The sequence below is a fragment of the Pelophylax lessonae genome, assembly GCF_965119305.1.
Source record: "Pelophylax lessonae genome assembly, chromosome: 2".
Classification (NCBI taxonomy): Eukaryota; Metazoa; Chordata; class Amphibia; order Anura; family Ranidae; genus Pelophylax; species Pelophylax lessonae.
The window spans coordinates 457,525,013-457,551,797 of record NC_138769.1 but is presented as its reverse complement, the minus strand read 5'-3'; the positions used below and the strand labels follow the sequence as shown (position 1 = coordinate 457,551,797).

General features: G+C 41.3%; 1 protein-coding gene across 1 annotated transcript in view; it reads right to left on the bottom strand.

Moving 5' to 3' along the window:
• The window catches only part of GABRA5 (gamma-aminobutyric acid type A receptor subunit alpha5), a 405,793-nt gene that overhangs the window by 102,662 nt on the left and 276,346 nt on the right, over positions 1–26,785 (bottom strand). The window lies entirely within an intron of this gene.

The following is a 26,785-nucleotide window of genomic DNA, read 5'->3' as shown; positions in this document are numbered from 1 at the left end:
TGCCATTTTTAAAAGTTTGAGGATAAATTCTTTCTGCTCCGGTTCCAGCTCGAGTTGATCTTCTATGGCCCATTTTATGGCTGATAAGGCATCCTTTTGTTCAATATTCGTGTATAACGATTCAACATCTATGGTTGCTAGAATAATCTCATTGTCTTCCCATGTATGTGAATCGATTAAATTAATGAGATGTTTGCTGTCTCTGAGATGTGACGGATAGATAGTGCGTGACCACTGTGAAGGACTATAATAACCAGTGGTTTATTTATTTATCCACTTATTTATTAATTGTCTATTTATCAGTGTATTTAATTAATTATTTATTTGATACTATCACTATTTATCAATATTAAGCACTATTGTGAATTAAATTTCTCCCACTAGGGGACACTGCAAGCGCTATAGTTATCACTATTGTGATCACTTTTTTTCATCACCAGCACCCGCACTTTACATAGCAGCTGCAACTAATTAATTAAATTAATTTAAATTAATTTATTTATTGATTTAAATCACTAACCACTTTATTTAATCCACTTATTATCTATACAATTAGTATACTAGGTCCTGTTAATATCTCCCTTGTATATATTTTTTTGTACACTTTAATATTTGCCTGACTATAGGAAAAATTATAGAGTATGTACAAAGCTATGACATTCCATTTTTTAGACTGGACTGTACAATTAGTAGGAACATTTAAATAATGCCAGTCCAGGTATACATCTACATTACAGAATGTATGTGTAATATAAATGTGCATAATCATTTAGCCCAGATAACAGTATAAAGGATAATTTCCTTATGTTAGGTCAAGTTCTAAGCAAATGCAATATCCAAAAAAATTATACAGCGCTACCAATCTGTAAATTAGTGCAAATACATCATAGTAAATATTATAAACATGTAAACGATAGAACAAGCCAAAAAGTCCAAATTTCATAATCACAGTAGACTAAAAAATGCTGACGCTAGTTCCACCCAATCCTTGGTATGGTACTATGCAATGAAAAAAGCTGCTGCCTCCACTGAAAACAACCCCCATAGAGGTGCTTGATGATAAATGTATGTGTAATGGGTGTGGCGCTGCTTTACAGTTTAGTCTGTATCAATAAAAAAAAAAAATAAAAAACTTTATACTAGTGTGCGTGTTTATGCTATATGCAACTTATAAAGTGCTTAGTGCTCTAAATGTAAGTGTGCATACTAATGAATATGCTAATTGGTTCCCATGAAATACAATATAACAAGTGACTAGTGCCTAGTAAAAAGGCTTAAACCCTACAATTCATATCTAATAAATTATATAAACACAAAATCATTTTTGGTCACCCCCTAGAGGAGAGAGCTCTCTGGTGAGTTAGGAGCATGTTTGTGGAAATGTGCCAGTTTCTAATGAGCCAGTTTTGAATATCTTCTGTTTATTATCAAATTTTCATGCATGATTGTGAAGCACTTTAACCAGTTTCCGACCACCCGCTGCAGATTTGCTCCGGCAAGGGGGCTCGGCTGCGCGAACTGACGTAACTGTACGTCAGTCGCATGTGGGGCTAGGGGGCGCACAGGAAATGGTGCAATCTTCTCTCCTGGAGCCCTTTTCGGTTCCAGTGTGAGAGAAGAGAGCATCAGACAGTGAGTACACAAGCACTACCCTGACACCAGTACACATAGGCACGGATTTAACCCCCTGATTACCCCCCAGTTAAACCTTTCACTCCCTGTCACAGTGTCACTATATACAGTATACAGATAATTTACTTATCACTGTATTGTGTCACTTGTGACTTCAGTTAGTGTGAGAGGCAGTTAGTGGTAGTATAGCAGCAGCCCCAGATAGGTTTAGGGTACCTGCCATTCATCCCCTTATAAAGATTTACCCCCTGATCACCCCAAGTTAACCCCTTCATTGCCCTGTCACAGTGTCACTATTATAGTGTACAGACCTTTTTTCTGATCACTGTATTAGTGTCACAGGTGACATCAATTAGCGTTAACGATAGTTAGCATCAATATAGGATAGCGTCAGATCGCATATTTAATAACACATTTTAACCCTTTGATTGCCAGTGACACACACACACTAAGCACCTCCATTACTAGTAAAGTGTCTGAACAGATCAATATCTTTGATCTGATCCAAACTATACTAGCATCCCCAATAGTTTAGTATAGTGTTCCAAAAACACAGCGTTAGCAGAATCAGCCCCGACACCTGCCAGCACCTGTGTTTAGCCCCTCCGCCCATCTCCCAAGAAGTGCAGTATCAGCAGATTACTGTCACTTCCGATACACAGCAAACTAAACTGCAGCGTTAGCAGAGTCAAGCCTGATCTCTGCTAGCACTAGCAGTTACATTTTTTAGTAGCGGTTCAAGCTGTCCTTGACAACCAGGTGCTTTTTTACCACGTTTTACCGCTTTTTTAGTCACACTAGGTACCTATAAATGTATTAGTCAAAATGTCCAAACAGAGGTACACTAGTGAAGAGGCCTACATGATGCTGAGCATGACAGATGAGAGCGATGGGGAAGCCTCACTGTCAGAATAAGGCTCAGTATTCGAACCTGTAGAGTGCAGTGGCACCCTGACAGATAGCTCTGATGATGGAATAGTGGTCCCTGGTAAGGTCAGGTGTACCCGACCCCGTTCTTCTGTTGCTGAGGTGCAACAATCGCAGGGTTCTCGTACTAGTGCTACTCAACCTTCTGGTGAACTGGCAAGCACCAGCGGCCTAGTACATCCTGATTGTAGTCAAACCAGCACTGCAGTAACAGTTGGTGATGTGGCCAGTCCCATAAGTGCAGTTCAAGCTGGTGCGGTGGCTAGCACAAGTAGTGTCCCGCAGCCACCAATAATTTGAAGACAGGCCTTTAGAGCCCATAGTGTCCTTTCTGATGCGCTTGCAAATCCTCATTGGGAGCCCACCTTCTACAGTGCCTTTACTTTCCCCATTCACTGGCCAACCCAGAATTCAGGTGGAAACAGCTGATTTTACTTCCCGTTTTATGAGCGTTTTTTCACAGATGATCTGAACAGCTCTATTGTGGACCAAAGCAATTTATTTATTTTATAAGATTAATCCCCACAAATCCAAATTTGACCCCTGCCAGAAAATTTGCATGGAAACGTATCACTGTTTCTGAATTAAAAACCTTTCTGGGCCTATCCCTCCTCATGGGCATTACTAAAAAGAGTGAGTTGCTGTCATATTGGTCCACTAACCCAATTCATCATATGCCCGTGTTCTCTGCTGCCAAGGCCAGGACTAGATATGAGCAAATCTTGCAGTTAATGCACTTCAGTGACAATGAACTCGAGGTGACCCTGGATATGACCGGCTCCACAAAATTCAGCCCCTTGTAAATCGCTTCTAACCAACAGTTTTCAGCCTTTTATACACCCCAACAAGCTGTCTACGTTGATGAGTCCCTGATTACATTTTCTGGCTGCCTTGCTTTCAAACAGTTTCTCCCCAGCAAGCGTGCCAGATATAGGGTCAAGATGTATAAGCTCTGTGACAGGGCAACAGGCTATACATGTCGTTTCCGGATTTACAAGGGAAAGGATAGCAATGTGGAGCCACTCAACTGCCCAGACTACATAGGGAGCAGCGGCAAGATTGTTTGGGACTTGGTGTCACTCTTATTCGGAAAGGGGTACCATTTATACATGGACAATTATTACACAAGCATGCCACTTTTTAGTCATCCTTTTGATTCTGGAGTTGGTGCATGTGGCACCGTGCGACCTAATCGACGGGGCTTTCCCCAACAGCTTGCAGATTCCCGTCTTAGATAGGGGGAGAGAGCCTGCTTGAAGTGTAATAAATTGCTTGCAGTGAAGTGGAGGGACACATGGAATGTTTTTGTTCTGTCCTCCATTCACGCAGATACGACAGTCCAAATTGCAACGGCGATTGTTATTGAAATGATCCTCTGTGTCCACGAATACAAGCAGACGATGGCGCTGTACTTTTTTGCCCATAAGGCCAGACGCTGGTACAAAAAAGTGTCTGTATACTTTTTCCAATTGGCTCTGCTGAACGCTTATGTGCTATACAAAGCGTCAGGAAGAAGTGGATCCTTCCTAAAATTCCAAGAAGAGATCATCACAGCTCTTCTGTATCCAGAAGGTGCTGTGGCCCAAATTCACAATCCAGGTGCAGTGAGCCGGCTTCATGAGAGGCAATTTCTGGATGTCCTCCCTGGTGCCCCTACCCAAAGAGCACCCCAAAGAAGATGTTGTGACTGTAGAAAACGCAGATATAGGCATGACACTCGCTATTTTTGTCCCTCCTGTCCTGGCCAACCTGGTCTCTGCATCGGGGACTGTTTCTGTCGCTACCACACACTAGTAGAGTATTAGTATAGGGTAGCATGACTCAGTCTAGGGCACACTTTCACACAGGGTCTTGAAAGATGTTAGATGGCTATCACACTTTGAGAGACCCTAGCCTGGAACATTTCAAGTTTTTTACAGTTACAAAAAAAGTGTAAAACAAAATAAATAAAAAAAATAAAAATTGTTGTTGTTTTATTGAGTTAATTTTCTGTTCTTACTCTTTTACTGTACTTTATGATATACTGTTATACTGTAATACCACCAATCTACTGTACTGTATGCTATTATAATGTAATGTTTTATTGTTGCTGTGTTTTTCATTGTTAACCATATTCTTTTTTACAGATACCACCATTCTACTGTTTTCCTGCACTGTATACTATTACATTGTATTGTTTTCTTGTTACTATGTTTTATTGTTAAGCATTGTTTGCTTTGCAGGTATGCCCATCAGCTGCAGCACTGATTTGTTTATTCTGACAGAAACAGCATTTTCTCTCAGCATATACATAAATCAATGATTGCAGCGCTGTAGGAAGTGATTTCACCACCGCAGTTGAAAAAAAAGAGAATATATGGCGAAGCATAGGGGATGGGGTGGACACAGAGGGTGGATCTCCCCTATGCTTCGCCATATATTTTTAACACTTTTCTTGGCAGAGATTTCTTCAATCACGCTGATCGATGCGAATAGAGGAATCTGCTATGTTCTTTTTTTTGTTCAGCCCATGGGCTAAACAAAAAAAAAAGAACATTGCATGTATGCCCATCATTTGAAGTGGGTTGATGCTGGGAGGTCTAATGATGGGCATACCACACATTTTCTGGCAGAGATTTCTTCACCCACATCGACTGATGTGAAAGGAGGAATCTGTTAGGTTCTCTTTTTTAGTTCATCCCACAGGCTGCATGAAAAAAAAAGAACCTTTTATATATGCCCAACAAGGACCAGCAACGTACTGGTACGTCGCTGGACTTTGAGTGGTCATACCAGGATGATGCCTGCAGATTTAGGCATCACCTGGGAATGTTTTTTACAGCTCCGTTTTTACATTCTCATTTGTTTTGGAAAATGAAGAAAGAAAAGAAATTTTTTTTTTTTCTTTTTTCAATTTTCAAAACCTTGTGACAAAAAGCGAGATCTATATTAAAAAAGAATAGCGCACACATGCAAAAGAAATGACTATCAAATATGAAGACAATCCATAAATAAAAATTGGGATTTGGTCCCACCATATGGCCATATCGTGCTCAAGCCCACCACTACATCAGCGTGATCTGCAAAATACTCAACATGCCCCTCAGCAAATAGCGCCGTAGGGTGTCTACTTTGTGTAAAAAAAAAAAAACATTTTGTAATTTTCCCAAAACTTGTGGCAAAATAAAAAATATTCCATGGACTCAGCATGCCTCTCAGCAAATAGCTTAGGGTGTCTACTTTCCGAAAAAGGGTTATGGGGGAGGGGGGGGGGTTGTGCTATCTTGGCATTTCATGGCCTCTGAAACTGAGATAGGTAGTGCGGAGTGAAATCAAAAATGTATGCCCTTAGAAAGCCCAAAGGCAGTGATTGGTTTTCAGAGGCCTGTACGCAGCTAGACTGCCAAAAAGTCTCACACATATGGTATCTTCATACTCAGGAGAAGCAGCAGAATGTATTTTGGGGTGTAATTACACATATACCCATGGCATGTGTGAGCAATATATAATTGCATTGACAACTTTGTGTAAAAAAAAAAAAAAAAAATATTCAATATTCAATGGGCTCAATATATCTCTCAGGAAATTCCTCGGGTGTCAACTTTCCAAAAAGAGGTAATTTGGGAGGGGGGGGGGGGGGTGGTGGTTGTACTGCCCTGCTATTTTAGAAAGTAAAAGTTTTATCAAAGACATATACCTAAATACATTTTGGCCTAAATGTATGACAAAAAATAGTTTATTACATATGTTTTATAAGAAAAAGTAGAAAATTTAATTTTTTCTTAAAATTTTTGGTCTTTTTTTGTTTATATCGCAAAAAACGCAGAGGTGATCAAATACCACCAAAAGAAAGCTCTATTTGTGGGGAAATAAAGTACATAAATTTAATTTGGGTACAGCGTTGCATGACTGCTCAATTACCAGTTAAATTCACCCAGTGCCAAATTGCAAAAAATGGCCTGGTCATAAAGGGGGTAAAACCTTCCGGTCCAGAAGTGGTTAAAGAGCACCAGTCACCTTGATAGTTATAGAAGGACTTATTTAACCACTTAAGGATGGCCCGTTGCAGTTATACTGCGGAAGGCAGCCCCTCCTGTGCAAACCGTCGTAAGTATATGCCGGTCGCGCGCCTGCAGCTAGGGGGCGAGCGCGTGCCGCCGCCGGCACGCTCCCGCCCCCACTCGGCAGTGGGGACTCGAATGCATGGGGCAGGTGGCTCCGATTGCCACCTGACACCCATGATCTCTCCCCACTGAGAGAGAATAATCGCAGAATGGAATGATCGCAGAGTGCCTATTAGCCTTCTATGTAGGAACACAGGTCTCTGTGATCATTTCACAAGCCATGCCCCCCCCCCATAATTAGAATCACTCCCCTAGGCTCACATTTAACCCATTGATCACCCACAGTATTAACCCCTTACCTGCCAGTGTCATTATTACAGTAACAGTGCATATTTTTAGCACTGATTAATGTAGTAATGTCACTGGTCCCCCCAAAAGTGTCAAAAATGTCAGTTAGGGGTCCAATCTGTCCGCCGCAATGTCTAAGTCCCGCTAAAAAAAATCACAGATCGCCACCATTACTAGTAAAAAAAAACAATAAAAATGACATAAATATTTCCCGTAGTTAGTAGACGCGATAACTGTTGCGCAAACCAATCAAAATACGCTTATTGCTATTTTTTTTACCAAAAATATGTAGTAGAAAACAAATTGGCCTAAAATGTTAAAACATTTAGATTTTAAATTTTTTTTTTTTGGGGGGGGGGGGGGGGAATGTTATATAAGCAGAAAGTAAAAAATATTGTTTTTTTTTTTCAGTATTGTATTTTTCTGTTTATAGCGCAAACAAACAAAAAAAAAAAAACGCACAGGTGATCAAATACCACCAAAAGAAAGCTCTATTTGTGGAAAAAAAAAGGTCAGCAATTTTATTTGGGTACAGCGTCGGACGACCGCAAAATTGTCAGTTAAAGTAACGCAGTGCCGAATTGCAAAAAATGGCGTGGTCATTAATGGGGCAAATCCTTCCGGTCCAGAAGTGGTTAAATGCAGCATTCAAACTTATGTATACATTTTTTTTTTATATGCATTTTTGTATATGATTAAGGATTTTGTGTTTATTTATAAGATACGATTGTATGTGTAACAGGTTTTCCAGGCATTGGGCCTGATGTGGGTCTGCCAATGTTACCGGTGACACCTTCAGCCCATTTAAGCTGAATGCCCAAGTGTGAGATTGGAGACAATGTCCATTCCGGCATCTTTGGTTTGTTTTTTTTAATTTGATAATGGGGATGGGAGAAGGGAATGAGTGGGACACTCCTCTGGCTCAACTAGGTACAACTGGGACTCTTTGCAGAAAAATGCCTGTTAGCGCTGTCTTGACGCCAGCTGAATGCCCATCAATGCTTGCTGGCGCTTGAAAAATACTGACTTGCTGAACTTGTGCTTGAACTTGACTTTTGACACTCTGGTTAGCTCAAAAAATCCCTGACTGTACTAAGACTTGACTCTTGACACTCTGGTTAGCTCAAAAGTCCTGTAAACAGCTCCCTCCAGCCCTCCACTGACTGAGCTAGCTCTTTGTAACTGCTTGTGCTGCTACAACTCTCAACACTGTACACTGCACACTGCACACTGCATGCTGTACACTTTAACTATTCAGGGCCCAACCGCTGGCACCCCCTTTACACTTCAGGGTCTTCTCACTAGGCACCCCCTCTAAACTTCAGGGTTCTCTCACTAGGCAACCCCTCTAAACTTCAGGGTCAACACTGGCACCCCCTTTACCGCTAGCTGGCTCCTGGATCCCTTGGACCTTCACCGGATTGGTCCCCTCTGCTAGGCAGACCCCCAGGGGCAGTTTACAGTACTCATGAACTGGGAATGCTTTCCTGAAACTGGACCCCCTCTGCTCCGCTGGTCCTCAGCACACCAGATCCTCTCTGCAGCTCAGCTCAGCTCACTCCGTCCCCTCAGGCAAGCCGCCCGTGACACCCGATCCTGCTGACAGGAGGAGAGACAGCCGTACCCTCCCTCCTGGAACTCTGCTTCCCGCCAAAGACCCTGTGTTATGCGCTCCCCTCAAACGTATGCCCACTCCCATAATCCTGTGCGACAGAATCTGCCTTTCTGGGGTAGATACAGGCCTGAGGGTGCCATTGGCTGGGTTTCCTCCACTGCCCAATAAGAACCCTCTCATGGAGCACAGTGGTTAGACTCCCCAGTCTCTACAGCTACACCTGGGAGACATGACAGCCCAGCCGAAAATTATGGCCCTGCTGTTAGGCAGCTAAGGCCCACTATACTCTGCCTAGCACCTACCTTGTAGGGTGCTACATATGGTTTAAGCCTTTTTTATTAGGCACTAGTCACTTTTTATATTTTATTTCATTTAGCAGTTGTTCTGGGAAGCAATACGCATATCCATTAGTATGCACACAATCAGAGCACTGAGCACTTTATATGTTGCACATAGCATAAACACGCACACTAGAGTATACATTTTTTTTTCATTTATATACACTAAACTTCAAAACAGCGCCACACCCACTACACATACGTTAATTTGCCATCACAGTGCTAACATGACCACTGGAATATGTGCCCATGAATGAAAACACAATTCTAGTCCACAGTGCCAGTGATGAAAAAACACTCCTCTCGTGATTATTCACTCCATATCTTGTGTACTTCTCCCCCTTGACACTCCAAACTGCTCACATTGCAGCTTTGACCTCAGTGTTAATATGAGGTCAGAAAATGCATGAACCCCCTCCTGGGATAATCATAAGGCAATTGGCTCCTTTATTGATCTCTACAGGCAAGTAGCTTATCAATGCTTCTCATCCACCCAGATAGTGCATATAAAAATAAAGCCTCTAGTAGAGCTTACTGATATCTTTCTTAAAAAAAAAAAAAACTCTTGCATAAAAACGCTCACTTGTGTGATCTTCTAAACACATGTATAAATAGTCACAAAGCTGCCACATCCACAGTAAAAGCTGGGCTGGACTTGATCCACAGCCTGTGCAGTGATAGTGAGTTAGCTCCTCTGCTCTCTCAGCTTGATTGTAGAATGATGAAGTCACATATATAGGCCTCGCCCCTTCACACACATTGTCCAATTACAGACTTCATCAGAAAAGGTAAGCCGGCCCACTTTAGTGCCCCATTCTGGCCTTTTTAGGCTGCTACACTGGGGGATGGAAAAGTCAGGCAACTGCACTTTTACCTTTGACTCTTGACATAGATATATTTCACTTGAACTACAAACTTTGGCAGCCTTTGGGGCATGCTCAGACACGAGATGTTGTGTACCATACTAGTGTAAACAAAAAAGTCCTGGCGCTGTGGTTGCGATAATCAGACGGCGGGGCTGGGATAATGGGGTCGGACAATGTCCCAAAAGGGTCCACCTTCAATGTCACGTCCAAGTCTGGGCTGCTGCCTACCCTAACCCAGATTCCAACTGGGTGGAGAGAATAGCAACACAAAAAAACGGGTATGATGGCGCTCCCGGACGAAATGACATGAAAAAGAAAGAAAAAACTTATGTGCTGCTCAGGATCTGGATAATAGACTTGTTTATTAAAATCAATAAAATTGGCTCCCGGTCAAGGAAAAAACAATGGTGTGCCAGGGGAGTAATACTGAGCATGTAGACTCAAACAGCAAGGAGGACCCAGAGGCAGGGAAACAACGCCTTACCACCAGTAAGGTCTGGACAGTGTGTCACCTGTAGATGGGCTGACCGACAGCCTCGATCGGATCGGGAGCCTTTGCTGTGGGTGAGTCTCCAGATGGAGCGATGCCTGGGGTGAGGAGAGGTTGATGGAAGGATGGTGTCCTCAAACCCCGACCTGCAGATCCGGTGGTGGTGCGCGCCCGAGGTGGCAGCGGCCGCTGCTCGTCAGTCCCTGCTGACGCGGCGCCGGGAGATGACGTCACCAGGCGCCTCGCGCCGATGTGCACACCAGGGGCTGAGTCCACGATGTAACCGGAAGTGTGGAGGTGGCTCAACAACGACCCGGCTCTTGCATCACCAAAGAGTCACCTGGCGGAGCTAATGGGAAATGCCACAATTGGAGGGAAATTGTGTACCATACTAGCCCATCATTTTAAAAGGGGACTGGTTGGGTGGCTCTATAGTACTGCTAGATCTAGCAAGAGCTGTCCACATCCTTGTGACGATACTTCAGAGAGTGGAGATTTTACACCAAATGATAGGTAAGTTTATCTGTGGTGTCACCAACAGCCAAAAGTTTAAAACAGAGCTCTATTCAACTAAGGCCCGATCAGCAGATTTGGTTACAAAGGCACATTGCCAGATCTGACTGGTTCAGTCATTTGGCAACACTTCTGGACAAAAAAACTTTCAAATTAGGTTAATCATATATAACAACTAGTGCCTGATCCAACCAATCCAGTCTTGCTCAGGTCAGTCCTAATACAAGACAAGGCAAAAAGTCAAGTCTTGTTCCTATCAGGCCAGTTCACACCACCATCAGATGGCACCATGCTAACAATGGTGTGCACTGAAAAAAAAAAAGAGTGGTTTTACACATTCCACTGCATCACACCATAGTAAGACCACTAAAACGCTCTGATAAAGAGGGTCTCCCATTGAAACCTGTCAGTTGCATGCTCTCTAACAGGATCCACTACAGAAATGTCCTCAGTGCAGTACATTTGAGGAGGATGCCATTTGATGTGATATAGCCAGTCTATAAAAAATAATTGTGAATATATCATATTTACTATTTTTAATGTTATATGAAAGTGTCACTCAATGTGTGCACACTTTCTGTTTGTTCTATAGCATTATATAAAGATTCCCATTTTGAAGGAAGCAGCAAAGTCATGGATATTGTGTTTTAGGAAATAACAAAGCTGTGAATACTGTATATTATAATTACAATTACAAAAAATAACTTTTTCCTGGGAAAAGACATACAGTATTCTTAAGTTTTCTGTACCAAGATTGTTTTTTTTTTCCATTGAGTGCTGACTGTTTGTATCTAATAGTAGAAAAATGTACTGTAATGAAAATCTCTGGATTGCAGGTAAACATTACAGTTGGGGTTCTGCTTTAATTAGCTGCAGAGATTTTCCAGAATGTCTCAGACCTTTGCTGTGTTGTCACTTGTTGCTTCACCTTTGGTCTTGCCGATTATCATAGTAAAGCTCATATAAATTATCTTGATAATATTGGGTCAATGGTGTCCAGCTATCGTGAGAAAAAAATGTGGTTGCTACTAATACAATCAAGCGTTAAATTATACCCTTTGGAATAAAGGAAGTTTGTGAAATCCTATTATATTGACTTAAAACGTAATGTGTTTTTTTTTTGCCTTTAGTTAAACTGTTTTCAAACGGCCAAAGATTTGATTCAGATTTGTTGGCTTCATTCAACTTCCCTTAAGGGCTATGGTTTATTTCCTGACAGACAATTTCTATAAATTGTTTGAAGAAATCTAATGAACATCCATACAAGTGGCCAGAGTCTAGCTATTTTCATCTGTGCTTTCTGTTGCTGTCCTCAGCACTTTTTGATCTTTACAACAAACAATTAGGACCAGACACTGAAAAGATGTGCTTATGTTTGCTACAGTCAGTACTGTATTGATCTTGGCAAGTAAAATCTATTTCTAGTTTTGGAAATAGAAAGTTTAACAAAAAGTGGTATGCTTATAAAGATACTTGTGGCATGGGCACATAGCAAAATCATTTTAGTAGCCCCTGGCTTTTCAACTTCCATCTTCCAAGCAGTGCCTCTGCTAGGACTTGTGTCATTCGAAAACAGGGTTTCTCAACCAGGGTTCCATGGAACTCTAGTGTTCCTCCTGAGGTTGCTAGGGGGCTTCTTGAGCAATATTAAATTTCTGCCTCTCAGATAAGTTCCCAATGACACCATTGGTCCTTTTAGACAAAAGTAAGGAACATTCTTACAACTGACTGTCACACTAATGTGTCATGAGTTTTTAATTTTTAGCAGGGGTTCCCCAAGACCAGAAATTTATTTCAAGGGTTCCTCTGTGTTGAAAAGGTTGAGAAAGTCTGTTCTAAAACAATAACTCAATCCGTTTCAAACATGTTACAGTCAGCAGTCTGATGGAACTGTCTAAACTATTTATTTATTCAAAATGATCTGAGATGAAATAACTTTTGTAGGCATATATTTGGCAGGATTATTTAGCAAACTCTACTGTAACCTAGAAAATATATGAAAAACTACAAAAACAAAATGAACCTTCCTCCACAGAAAGCCACAGCTTCAATCATTTTTTTCCCAATCATTTTAAAATTGTGTCCACAATGCCTCTCCATAGATAACAGGGCACAGTGCAAAACCTTTAACAATCTATCTCTCTATACCTCTACTTTAGACTCCAGCCATATACCCAATGGAAATGTATCCACTTATACATTTCCGGAACAGTTCTCTGTTTCAGGATTGTTCTTGTTCTCACCCTTCCTTGAGACATCCTTGTAACAAAAAAAGATGAAAAGTGCTGTACACTTTATATATGTACTGTACACATCTGCTTGGTAATATGATTAGGATATGAAAATCTATCTTGATGTAGAGGACCATTGGAACCCTTTATCCCTGTCAGGAGCCTTGCACCCCGGGGGACCAGGGTAGAGGTCCTACCCCTTCAGAGGGTGGAAAAAGCACACCCCCTAAGTGCACTTTTTTGTGTGTGTGTTCGCATGCACCTTTTTTGTGTTCACTTACTGTTTTTTATGTTAAGGATTTTGCAACACCGAGGATGAAAAAAAAAAATAAAAAATCTATGTTGATGTATAGTATATAAACATGAAATTGTTTATTGATGGCAAAACTAATGTTCAACTCTTTCCTTTTTATATGAAGTGATTTCAAGGATAAACTCTCTTTTACAATGATGAGTGCAAAATCCTTGGTTTTTAAAATGCTAACAGATATTTACCATATTATCCAAAAAAAAAGCTATAGGTTCACTTAACTATAGTCCTCCCCCTCTGCAAGTACTTTCCTTTCTGTTCTTCCCCTTTGGACCATCAAAGGCCATCAAGGAGGAAGCCATGCATATTCTTCAAATTGTCACTTGGAGATTACACAGGGTCAAGGTTTTCTCTCTACCACCACTACTCCTTAGACACCAATGGATTGGTGTACTAAATGCAAATATGCTGTTGAATTTGCAGGGGGATTTTCATATTTTTCAAGGGAATTCTCTTAACTTAGTGAATGTTGTGAAAATTCACTTTGCAAAATACCCAATCTCATGCAAGGAAAATAAAAAAAAAATGTGTATTTTTGCTTGCACATTTTTTAATAATGGAAGTCAAAAGAGCTCCACCACATTCACTAAGCTAAGGGAACATACTTTTGCAAAGGGAATTAGCAATTTGAAATTAAGGATGGATAACTTATGGTATATCGAGTTTTAATGTTACTAAATGTATCTTTCCCATAACTTAATTAAAGCAAATAAACTCTCCACCAAAGAGTGAAAATAGGATATGTGACTTTAATTGTACCTAAGAGAAGAATATTTGCATAACATACCATTTGCTGATAAAAACATATCTTATTTAGTATTTTTAAGATATATATTTGTCATTAAAATGCAATATACACAGATACCCAATTTTGCATTTTTCACACTTACTTTACCTAGAAACGTTCCTATTTTTATTATTTTATACACAACACAAATACTCTGAGTTTTTATCTATTGCTTCTCCTTTTCTGTAATTGCTATGATTTCATATACAATAAGTATACACGTTTAGGCATCAGTGCAACAATGGCTGTCCTTCATAGATTTACCTCATACAGTATAACAATGCAGAAGATGTTGATGACACATAAATCAATATAAATGATAATACACAGGTTAGATAGTACTAAGCTCACTCTACTCCATCCTCAGTATGTTCACTATCTCAAATATACATTTCTGCAGAGATTGATTGACTGTCAGTTCTGATCCTCCCTTTTCCAGGGTGTTGATGTGCAAGGGATTACAAATCAATGATTTCAAATCAGAAATGTAGATACTTTCACTAGTTGCATTTAAAATATAATCTAACAATTTTGACATATTTTTATAGATCAAGATGGACTCTAAAAATTAGTGCCAACAAAGCAAAGCAAGTGCACATCATAAGAGTTACGTTGTTGTCATTTTTAAGGTAGAAAATAAAAATTAACATGGGTAAAGGTCTTGCTTTTCTTTATAATCAATTCTACAGGCAATTTTACAAGCTGCTCTACACATTTCTATACATTATATTTTTTTTAATATATTTTATTTTATCTTTATATTTATCAAAAACCCACCAAACCAACTGGAAAAAATGGGTAATCCCAAGTGCTTAGGAAAAGAAGAAATAAGTGAAGCTACTTGTACAAATCAAAAATAAAAACAAAGGATCCTTCTTACTAATGTAGAACTAATCCAGTAGCGCAAAACAAATAATCACTGTAAGATCACAAATGAATAACAGTGTGCAGTGAAGCAATAGTGGTGGTAACTCCCTGCTAGGAAATCAGAGAGTTATACTACCATATCTTTATATGAAGCATCAAACATAAGTCCATAAAACATAAAAACAAATGTCCATATGTAATGTCCATAGGAAATAAAATAATAATCCAAGGAGTGATTGTTGACTGATGTGCAACGACTTATGGGGTCACCCAGTATTTCACCATCACCGTGTCTGAAGGGGTAGCTAAAAGACTCACTCACCAGATGTTGTTGCTTAATTACTTTCGTAATCAAGCACAATCGCAGTAATGGCTAGCCTCTCGGTCATACTCCCAATGGTAAGAAGCCGGTCAATACATCAGATTAGTCATGTAACAAGAGAAGTGAAGACCCACTAGTGCAATAGCGTTTACACTCAAATTTATTTAGTCAGATAAAAATTACACTCACTTGTTCATAATGATAAAAGTGCATAGTAAAATCAATCCGTGCAGGAGGTTGTACCAGTCTCTCGTAGTGTCTCAAGGCTCCACGCCGTGGAAACAAAGCGGCCTGACATCAAACACTTCCTGATTACGGTACTGCTGAGCGTCCCCTGGTCACGCCCCAACGCATTTTGTCATTTCTGACTTCATCACCGGGGGCCCCGGGGGATCCTTTGTTTTTATCTTTATATTTAGCATGGGTATCGTTGTGCATTTGCCATGGGAGAATGTATTCCTGGTCATAGTCTAGGACCAATTTATTAAATTAAAATTGGGAATGACCATTATTGCTAACAGGGACCAATCACATTTTTCATTTAACTCTTTAACCATTATTGGAAATGAAAAAGAGAATGCAATTGGTTAGTCAAGAATACTACAGTGCACATTTACTAGCTTATCTAAGAATGATTGGATATCTTTACATTTCGCTAAATTTTTTTATGTGATTTTTGTTGCAAGTACGTTGTATATTATTAGAACACAGTTGATCTTTGCAGCAAAGATTATCCAGTATTTGGCATATACTGTAGTATTGGGTCCTTGTGCATATAATCATTGTCGTCCTAATTACTCATGCAACATCACTCACTATCACACATTATTTATTATAAAAATAAAATGGGATGGAAGTCATATCAGTAATGAAAGCATATCACTGAACAAATGTAAATTTAAAATGAAAAGGGAAATATTGGCCATGAATACAATGCAGTTACAAAAAAACATTTTCTTTAACATCAAGCACAGCTTCCTGCAAAAATAAGAGCACATGCTGAAACTGATATCTTCTATATTCAGAAAATCTTTTTTTGCAGACAGAATGTCCGCCAAACTCATTGATATTGAAATAATTTCAGACAATGAAAAGAAAGAAACCTGAATGCATCTTCAAGCAACACAGGTAGAAAGCGATTACCATAAAATGAGCAAGCTGATACAAGTTAGTTACCTCTCATATGAATGCAACAGAGCAGATACAAATTAATGGATATACAAACCCACAGGAGAAAAGATATACTGTATGAAATATTTAGATGAGTGTCTTGAACATTTTAAGAATCGCATTCTTTTCTTCCTGATATTACATATAAATGTATTATACGCAAAAATAGTAAAACATCATTAGCCAACTAAAAACTGCCATTGGTTACATAATGATTTAACCACTTAAGCCCCGGAAGATTTTACCCCCATTCCGACCAGGGGGTATTTTGCGATTCGGCACTGCGTGACTTTAACGGACAATTGCGCGGTCATGCGACGCTGTACCTAAACGAATTTGGCGTCCTTTTTTTCCCACAAACAGAGCTTTCTTTTGGTGGTATTTGAACACCTGTGCAATTTTTTGATCACGCACTATAAACAAAAAAAGAGCATCAATTTTGCAAAAATAGCAATATTTTTCACATTTTTTTATATGAAATTCCCCAAAAAAAAATTTAAAAATCAAAATTTTTTTACTTTTTCGGCCAATTTGTTTTATGCTACCTATGTTTGGTAAAAAAAATCGCAAAAAGCGTATTTTGATTGGTTTGCGCAAAAGTTATCGCGTTTACTAACAAAGGGAAAAATTTCTGTCATTTTTGTTGTTTTTTTTAACGTGTAATGGCGGCGATCTGCGATTTTTTTTGCGGTACTGCGCCATTGGGGCGGACAGATCGGACCCTTGACTGACATTTTTGACACTTTTGGGGTTACCAGTGACATTTCTACAGTAATCAGTGCTATATATATGCACTGTTACTGTAAAAATACACTGGTAGTGAAGGGGTTAACTTTATTTGGGAGGGAGGGGCTGTGTGTATCCCTAGGGGCGTGCTTTCTACTGTGATTGGCTGGGGCTTGAGCTGTATGGACACTGATCAACGGATCTACATACTAGATCCGAGTGATCAGTATCCTAACAGCAAGGAGAATGACAGGTGGCTTGTTTACACAAGCTGCCTGACATTCTCCCTCTCCCCCGCCGATCGCCGAGTGACTGGCGGACATCGGGTCCGCCGGTCACACGCGCGGGGCGGTCCGTGACCACGCGGGAGCGGGAGCGCGCCTCCGGGGGCGCGCGCTCGCTCCCTAGACCCTCACAAGCTAGTGACGTAGCCCTACGTCACTTTGCCTGTGAGGGGCTGACTGCCGACGTAGATCGGCGTTAGGCAGTCGGCAAGTGGTTAACACAGTGGTCCTCAACTCCGGTCCTCGGGGCCCACTAACAGGCCAGGTTTGCAAGATAACTAAATTACTTCACAGGTGATCTCATTTGCTGCTCAGTGATTGCAGTATTCTAGTCTGCATCTCCCCAAGGTAATGCTTAAAATCTGGCCTGTTAGTGGGCCCCGAGGACCGGAGTTGAGGACCACTGATTTAACATGCTGACAGAAAAGAGTCTCCCCCTTATAGGATGCCCTGGTGTACTACACTTATGGAAGCTCTCTATCCAGAAGAGGTGAATGGATGTTTGTCCAAATACTCTGTCTGATAAGTACATTGTGTTTCGAATCTGTTCAAATGACACCGTCTGTCAAAATAATATACTAGACAACTTCTTCTTGACAATTTTTTCTTTTTTTTAACTGTGAGCTCCAGAATTGTTTGTGCTCCCTATATTGTAAAGAAGCCTGACTATACTAGTGTGTTTAATCTTCATTAGACTTCAAGCTACCCTGTGCACCATCCATTCTATGCTCTAAATAGAGCACCATGAGATGTTATTGAGGCATGCCTAAAACTGCTTATTACTGATATCCCTTTCTCTCTCATTTTTTCATGGTTACAATGCAGAGACCTGGTGTAATGAAAATGCCAACAGCTGTTTTTTGGACTTGTTCTCTCAGTCATCTGGTCCACCCTAGTATTCTCTTCGTATGCATGTGCTACCTTACCGATACAATGTTTTTAAAAGTTAGGCTGTTAAATCTTCTGTCATCCTTCATAATCAATAGGTCTTTCATTTCCTACCCAGGCTTCTCCTCTCTAAATATCTTTATTGGTCCAGGGCTGCATTTTTTTATTCAAACCACACGCACTTTCCGCTTGGTTGAGCACTACTTTGCTTCATGGTTGAACAACCTGCTGGGTGACCTATATAAACATAGACCTACCTGTTTTTATTCTCTTTTGTCGATCATCTATAATTTTATAGACCGTAAAATAAAGCAAAAATACCTGTCTTTGAAGTCCATGTCTTATAGTAGTCCACCCTTAAAAAATAACCTGGATTCTTTGGTTTCAGGTTTAATATAGTTTGCTATCAAATGGCACTTTAGCAAGCAGATGTCAGGACAATCTTTCTCAACTATCACCTCCAACTGGTTCCTGCCATGCAGGAGAAGAAACTGATGTGAGACTTGGTGCTGAAGGGACAGATATCTGCTGAGAAATTTCTTCCTGAGGCAGTTAATTAATTGCCAGAGGGTGCCACTGGTATTTTAGGCTTTCTTAGATCACAGATAATGGGGTCAAACACTATTTCTCTTTGGAAAGCAGACTGTGCCATAGTTTATCCATAATAATGAATTGATGGTAACCAGCACTCAGGCTATGCTGCCCTTATTTGACTGTAAGTATATAAAAAATACATTTTATGAGAATATACACTGCTCAAAAAAATTAAAGGAACACTTTTTATATCAGAGTATAGCATCAAGTCAATTAGACTCCTAAGATCTTGATCTGGTCATTTAAGTAGCAGAGGGGTTTGTTAATTCATTTCAGCTGCTTTGGTAATAATGAATTTGAAAGAGAAGTATGGGGTTTTCTTTTTTTTTTCCTCATTTATACTTGCCTAGTTGGATGCAGCATCAGTCTGATGCTGCATCTGTCCCCCGGCGCCTCTTCACTGAGAACCGAGCGATCGAACACCGCTGTCAGTCAGCAGCTCTCTGTTCTGCCCTCTCCTCGCTCATTGGAGCGCTAAGCTGTGTAGGGAAGAGAAACGGCCGGCTCAGGCTCCATGGTCGTTATGTCGCGATGCCTGGACCAACATCTGTGACATCAGCAGAGATCGGACTTTAGCAAAAATGGGTCACAGGAGTGCAGAACGAACTGTACTCCTGCGATCCATAGGAGATGTACAGGCAAATGAGCTTTGGCTGTACATGTCTTTTAACAGCAGGTATACTAGACGGGCAACAATGCGACAACCTTCAAAACAGGAATGGTTTTACAGGTGGAGACCACTCGCTTTTTTTCCCCCCTACTCATCTTTTCTGATGGTTTTTCACTAGTTTTCCATTTGGCTAGGGTCAGTGTCACTACTAGTAGCATGAGAGCCTGCAAACCTACAGAGGTTGCACAGGTAGTCCAACTCCTCCAGGATGGCACATCAATATCTGCCATTGCCATAAGGTTTACTGTGTCTCCCAGCACAGTCTCAAGAGCATGGAGGAGATTCCAGGAGACAGGCATTTACTCTAGGAGAGCTGGACAGGGCTGTAGAAGATCCTTAACCCCGTCATCGGGACCGGTATCTGCTCCTTTGTGCAAGGAGGAAGAGGTTGAGCACTGCCAGAGCCCTACAAAATGACCTCCAGCAGGCCACTGTTGCGAATGTCTCTGACCAAACAATCAGAAACAGACTTCATGAGGGTGGCATGAAAGGCCTGACGTCCACTAGTAGGCCCTGTGTCCACTGTCCGACACCATGGAGCTTGATTTGCATTTGCCATTGAACACCAGAATTGAAAGGTCTGCCACTGGTGCCCTGGGCTTTTCACAGATAAGAGCAGGTTCACCCTGAGCACATGTGACAAATGTGAAAGGGTCTGGAGAAGCCGCGGAGAACATTATGCTGCCTGTAACATCATTCAGCATGAATGGTTTGGTGGTGGGTCAGTGATGGTCTGGAGAGGCATGTCCATGGAGTGATGTACAGACCTCTACAGGCTAGGCAATGGCACCCTGACTGTCATTAGGTATTGGGGTGAAATCCCTGGACCCATTGTCAGACCCTATGCTGGTGCAGTGGGTTCTGGGTTCCTCCTGGTGTACGACAATGCCTAGCCTCATGTGGCAAGAGTATGCAGCCAGTTCCTAGAGGCTGAAGGAATTGATACCATTGAATAGCCCCACGCTCTCTAAATCCAATAGAACACTGGGACATTATGTTTTAGTTCATCCAATGGCACCAGGTTGCACCTAAGACTGTTGATGAGTCCCGTGATGCCCTGGTTCAGATCCGGGAGAAAATACCCCAGGACACAATCTGATGTCTTATTAGGAGCATGCCCCAATTTTGTCAGGCATGCATACAATCACGTAGGGGCCATACAAACCACTGAGCATCATTGTGAGTTGCTGCAATGAAATTTCACCAAAATGGACTAGCCTGCTGCATCATTTTGATTTTCAGGTTGTTTTTGAATTCAGCCCTTTGTAGGTTGATAATTTTCATTTCCATCAAACAATGTGGCATCCTTTTGTTCCTAACACATTACTCAGTCCATATCAGTATAGTTATCCAGCATGTTATTTTTCCCTATTGAGATCTGATGTGTTTTCAAAGTATTCTTTTACGTTTTTTGAGCAGTGTGTTAGGGCCACATACACCCGGACAATTTAACGTTTAAAATCTTCTTCGCTGTGAAATGTTGTTGTTTTCCCCCAACTGAAGAGTTGCAGGTGTCATGTACAACCAGTCTTAGAACTGTATGGACGCAGCTGTACTCAGGTATACAACAATGTTTTCATGCATAAGCATAAACATTCTCATATGTGTATAATGTGATCCTCAAACATGGAAATGCTGCATTTGGTGAATATGTCATATACAGTACATATGCAAAAGAGCATCCATTAGCACATACCCAAGTATGGCTGTGTTCAGTCATTTTCTTCTATGGCCAGCTGAACACATAATTCTGTGGCTCCCCAGGCAAAGTAAAAGACCAGGTTTTTGCACTAGAACAGACCTTAGGCCTCAAACTGTCCACGTCTAAACGTGTTGTTTATAAAAAACATGTGAAATCATTATTTTAAGGACAACTTTACTTTAAGTAGTCACCGTCTTTGCAAGCAAAATGTCTGGAACAACTTTCTAGTGCACACTGTGCCTTATTTAGTTCATATTGATAGTCCATACTCAGGCATAGATTGGCATAGATTGGGCAATAAATACTATCCCAAAACTTTGCATTTTAGTTATTTTTCAAGTGTTTTGTTTGGAGCTCTTTTTAAAGTCTAGAGATTAATTGACAGAAAGCTGCTACCCAAACAATGTTTGAGTACTACTGTTTGCAAGTAACAGCTGGGTTGCTGACCCTAAAAGAGAGTAAGTAACTACAAAATGAAGGGGGGGGGGGGTTGAGTGACTATAGGCCAGCCATAGATGGTTCAACAGGAACCAGTCGAGATTCGAACCGTGTGGGAATTCCAAATGTACCAAGTTGATAGATCGATCAACTTGGGTACATCCAGCCTGCTACATTTACTTGCGATTATCACTAGCGGCTACTATAGCCGATAATAATCACTGTCTTCTCATGGCGGGAAAGACTTCACCGCCCCCCCCCCCCTGCCACTCCCCCTGCCATGACATGTACAGTAATTTTATGGGGCACAAAGACTTTAATAGGATGTGATAAGGAGTGCAATGATTGTCACAAAATATTCGCAAGAGTGTCCTTTAATAATAATTTTATGTTGCTGCTGTAAATGGAGAGAGGCTTGGGAAGTTTTGATCCCAGAGATCAGATTTAAAGGGATTCGAGTATTTCCATAGCACACAATCTCTGTTCTCTCAGTGCCACTTGTGATCTGTGATAGAAATTAGAACAAGCAAACTGTAAAGATAGACCAAAGAAGGCTTTATCTAATAATAAGCATATGAGCTGCATTAAGAGTTCCTTTATAGTGCAGACTCAGTGCCACTGGTAAAAAAATATGTTCTAAGTGCGTAATTCCTTGTAAAAACGTTAAAAAGAGTTAATCCCAGGCAATTTAGAGCATTTCCAGGATAAGTGCAGTCCATTAGATTTTCATCACTTTCGGAGCATTATATTTTATCTTTTTGACTGGAATCCCAAACCAAGTAGCTTATACATTAAGATTATGACAATGTATAAAAATAATTTATAAAGAGGTATAGTAATTGCTTCAAACATTTTGAAGAGAATAGAAAACCAGCATGGTACATCTGTCATTTTGCTGCAAATGTTGTCTGTTAGTATGCAAAGTCTTATTATCTTTGCCCACTAGATGGCATAATGGCCACCACAAAACTGGTTATACAATAGACTGTTTCACAACAGAATCATTATAGGCCTTCACAATGTAATATTTATGCTAGTAAAGGTTTGCCCATGTCAGAATGGAAAAGGTTAGGAATATAACTAACAATGGTAAAGAAGTGCCTAAGGTTTGGGTTCACATCTGTGCAATGCGCTTTAGGTGGATTGGATTTTAGCTTTAGGTGATTTTTACATACGCTTTAGGTATGTTACCATTAAACTCTTTATAGTGTGTGTTTTGATGTGAGTGCTTCAAAGATGCGCGAGCTTGATTTTTTTTTAATACACCATGCCTAAAGTGCATGAAGAACGTGCAGGTATGAACAGAACCTTAGTGGGCAATATAAGCTGGAAAATAATGGGAATGCAGTATGTGCAGGAGAAAGGTTCAGAAGGTATGACTGAGGAAAATACTGTATGTGCAGGAGAGGAGTGCAGAGGGTATGGCAGTGGGCAGCAGGGCCAGATCTACCCTGTCTGATATGGGGATGCAGTAAAGAATGTCAGGGGGCATGGGATAGGAAGTCAGCAGGGCAATGTACAGGATGTCAGCAGGGCAGAGGATAGAAACAGCAGTTTGCAGGCCAGTGTACCCAAAACTATTAGTTTGTAAGACAACCTACAGGAATCAGTAGGGGCAGTGTACAGTGGGTAAGCAGGGCAAAGAATGGGAGGTCAGCAGGAAAGTGTAACAGGAATTGGCAAGGCATTGTACTGGGGATCAGTAGGGCAGAAGACAGGGGTCAGCAGGGCGATCACAAGGGTCAGCAGGGGTGAGGATAGGGGTCAGCAGGAGTGAGGATAGGGGTCAGCTGAGCCGAGGACAAAGATCAGCAGGGTGGAGGACAGGGGTCAGCAGGGTAGAGGACAAGGGTCAGGAGGATGAAGGACAAAGGTCATTAGAGTGGAGGACCAGGGTCAGCAGGGCGGAGGAAAGGGGACAGATAAGCTGAGACAGGGGTCAGCAGGGTGGAGTACAGGAGTCACTGCTAGCAGGGAAAATGACAGGGGTCACCACTGGCAAGACAAAGGACAGGAGTCACCACTGGTAAGACAAAGGACAGGGGGTCACCACTTAAAGGACAAAGGACAGGGGTCGGGTCAACAGTGGCAAGACAAAGGACAGAGGTCACCACTGGAAGGACAAAAGACAGGGGTCCCCACTGGCAGAACAAAGGACAGAGGTCAACACTGGCAGATCAAAGGACAGAGGTCAACAATGGCAGAAGTCAGAACTGCAAAATAGTAACCAGCTACACACTATGCAGATCGCAGTGTATTGTCTGTGGTGCATATGAAATAGCTGACCTTTTTAGCTATGACTGATACACTGCAAGCAGAGGCTGCAGACCACAACAGTGGTGCCAGTAGTAGATACATTAAAAAAGGCCCACACTGATGACAACTATGAACAGGTTGTGGTGTGTACCTGTGGGGCAGTGTTGCCAGAAAGATTAGGGTGGTTGTTCCCTCCAGTCTGCCTCTCCCTCAGAATTTCCCTCCTCTTTAAGTGGGTGGCACTCACAGGCAATCTGCTAATACATCATTCACCCCTTCTTTGTTCTGCAGAATCCTCATACCCCCTAATACCTATTTAGACAGACACAGGAAAGTACATAAAAAATGTGTAGCCCTCCACACTGCAATCCATAATAGCTTAGCATAATATAGCACTGTATAGCAACTAACTACTATATATACAGACTGTCAGCATTTCTTAACTACTTCCGGTCCGCGCTATAGCCGAAAGACGGCTGCAGCGCGGACTCTAATTTTCGGGAGGCCATCTTTAAACGGCCTCCCAGAAACAGGCTCCCCGCGCGCTCACGCGAGCGGGCATCGGGGAAAATCTGTGTCGGCCATGTCCCTTGGACACAGCCAATCACAGATCGTGGTAAATGGCCAATCACAGCGGCCATTCACCACGTGATCGGCCCATGCAATGAGAGATGATTTCATATGTAAACATATGCGATCATCTCTCATCGCCAGTGCTCCTTCCCCACACAGAGACTGCAGTGTGAGGAAGGAGGAGAGCCGATCAGCCGCCGGGGACACAGAAGAATGTAATCAGGGCACTGATCACCAGTGCCCTGATTACACAAGGTAAAAAACATACACAAAGTGCCCACCATCAGTGCCCACAGTGCCCGCCATCAGTGCCCCCCATCAGTGCCCTCAATCAGTGCCCATAGTGCTGCCAGTCAGTGCCCATCAGTGCCTGCTCATCTAGGCACTGATGAGCACTGACTGGCAGCACTATGGGCACTGAGTGTGGGCACTGATGGTGCTGCCCATCAGTGCTCATCAGTGCCGCCCATCAGTGCTCATCAGTGCCGCCCATCAGTGCTCATCAGTGCCATCCACCAGTGCCCATCAGTGCCGCCTATCAGTGCCCATCAGTGCCGCCCGTTAGTGCTGCCTCTCAGTGCCCAGCAGTGCCACCTCTCAGTGCCACCTCTCAGTGCCCAGCAGTGCCGCTTATCAGTGCTCATCAGTGCCGCCTATCAGTGCTCATCAGTGCTGCCTATCAGTGCCGCCTATCAGTGCCGTCTATCAGTGCTCATCAGTGCGGCGTATTAGTACCTCCTCATCAGTGTCCATAAGTGGCACCTCATCAGTGCCCATAAAGGCTATCTCATCAGTGCCCATCAGTGCAGCCTATCAGTGCCCATCAGTGCCGCCTCATCAGCGCACATCAGTGAAGGAGAAAAATTTATTTATTTTCAAAATTAAATTAATTTGTAAAAAATAAAAAACCCAGAGGTGATTAAATACCACCAAAAGAAAGCTCTATTTGTGTGAAAAAAATGATAAAAATGTCATATGGGTACAGTGTAGCATGACCGCGCAATTGTCATTCAAAGTGTGAGAGCGCTGAAAGCTAAAAATTGGTCTGGATGGGAAGGGGGTTTAGGTGCACTGTAGGCAAGTGGTTAAACTACTTCAACACACACTGACCGATAGCTGCTGATAACCCACCCTTTTAAAATTGGAGGGCTGGCACATAACAAAGCTTTCTTTACTGGCCATTCCTATTCTGCTGACTACAGTTGAAAGGTCAAACATAGCATTATGGGCCCTTTAAAATTCAGTTCCGAGAATTTCATCATAAATGTACTTGTATCACAACCTCAAACTCCCCTAGATTTGCCCCTAACCTCATCCCTAGTGTAGATAAAAGTAATGGTTCACAGAGCTCTGCCCTACATACTGTACATGTTGCAATGCTTAATAACTTTTTATTTGCTGATTTTATTTAGATTACTACTATTTGAGAGGTGGGATGGATGGATGGGCAATGGTGCTTACGGGTTTATAAAATGTTCATAAAATATTTTCCATTGTACCCAAAACTTTAATACAGTTTGGTGTCTGTGGAAGAAGATAAGGGAATTCTGAATTGATCCAGCTTGCTTTTGAACCCCCTTAGTAACCACATGTACTGTTCTAGAAGCTAAAAACATTGCACAATGTATTTTACGTGTGCCTGGAAGTTTCATCAAGCATACAGCAACTACATAAGCATCAAGAAATCAGCTGCTACCATCCATTTTCTAACCAGCACTAGAAACATTACAGCATATAATAGCTTCACTTTTCTCTGTTTTATTGTTTATACAGTAAATCAAGCCCAATATCTGCTCTATTGTTCTTGCCTGCACGCGAAAATATGCTTCAGTTAACAGATTAAACAAGAATAATCATTGTGCATTATCTTTTGTTCTTCTTATGAAACAAGATATGCCTTAAACCATACAGATTACAGATTCTGTAATCATGATTTTTTTAGCTTCCGTATCAGCTCCTTTCCCCTACTTTATTTGGTGTTGTGTTACATTGCATAGAAGTACCCAAATTAAGAACATTTATAATAATAGGTATAATAATGTATTGGGCATTATTAGCCTGAGATGGTAATTTATTCATTTAATTCCTATTATGTTACATTTGGTCTTTTATCAGACTAATGGAATTATTCCAGAATACTATACTTATACTGTTACTGTGTATATATATATATATATACAGTCAGGTCCATAAAT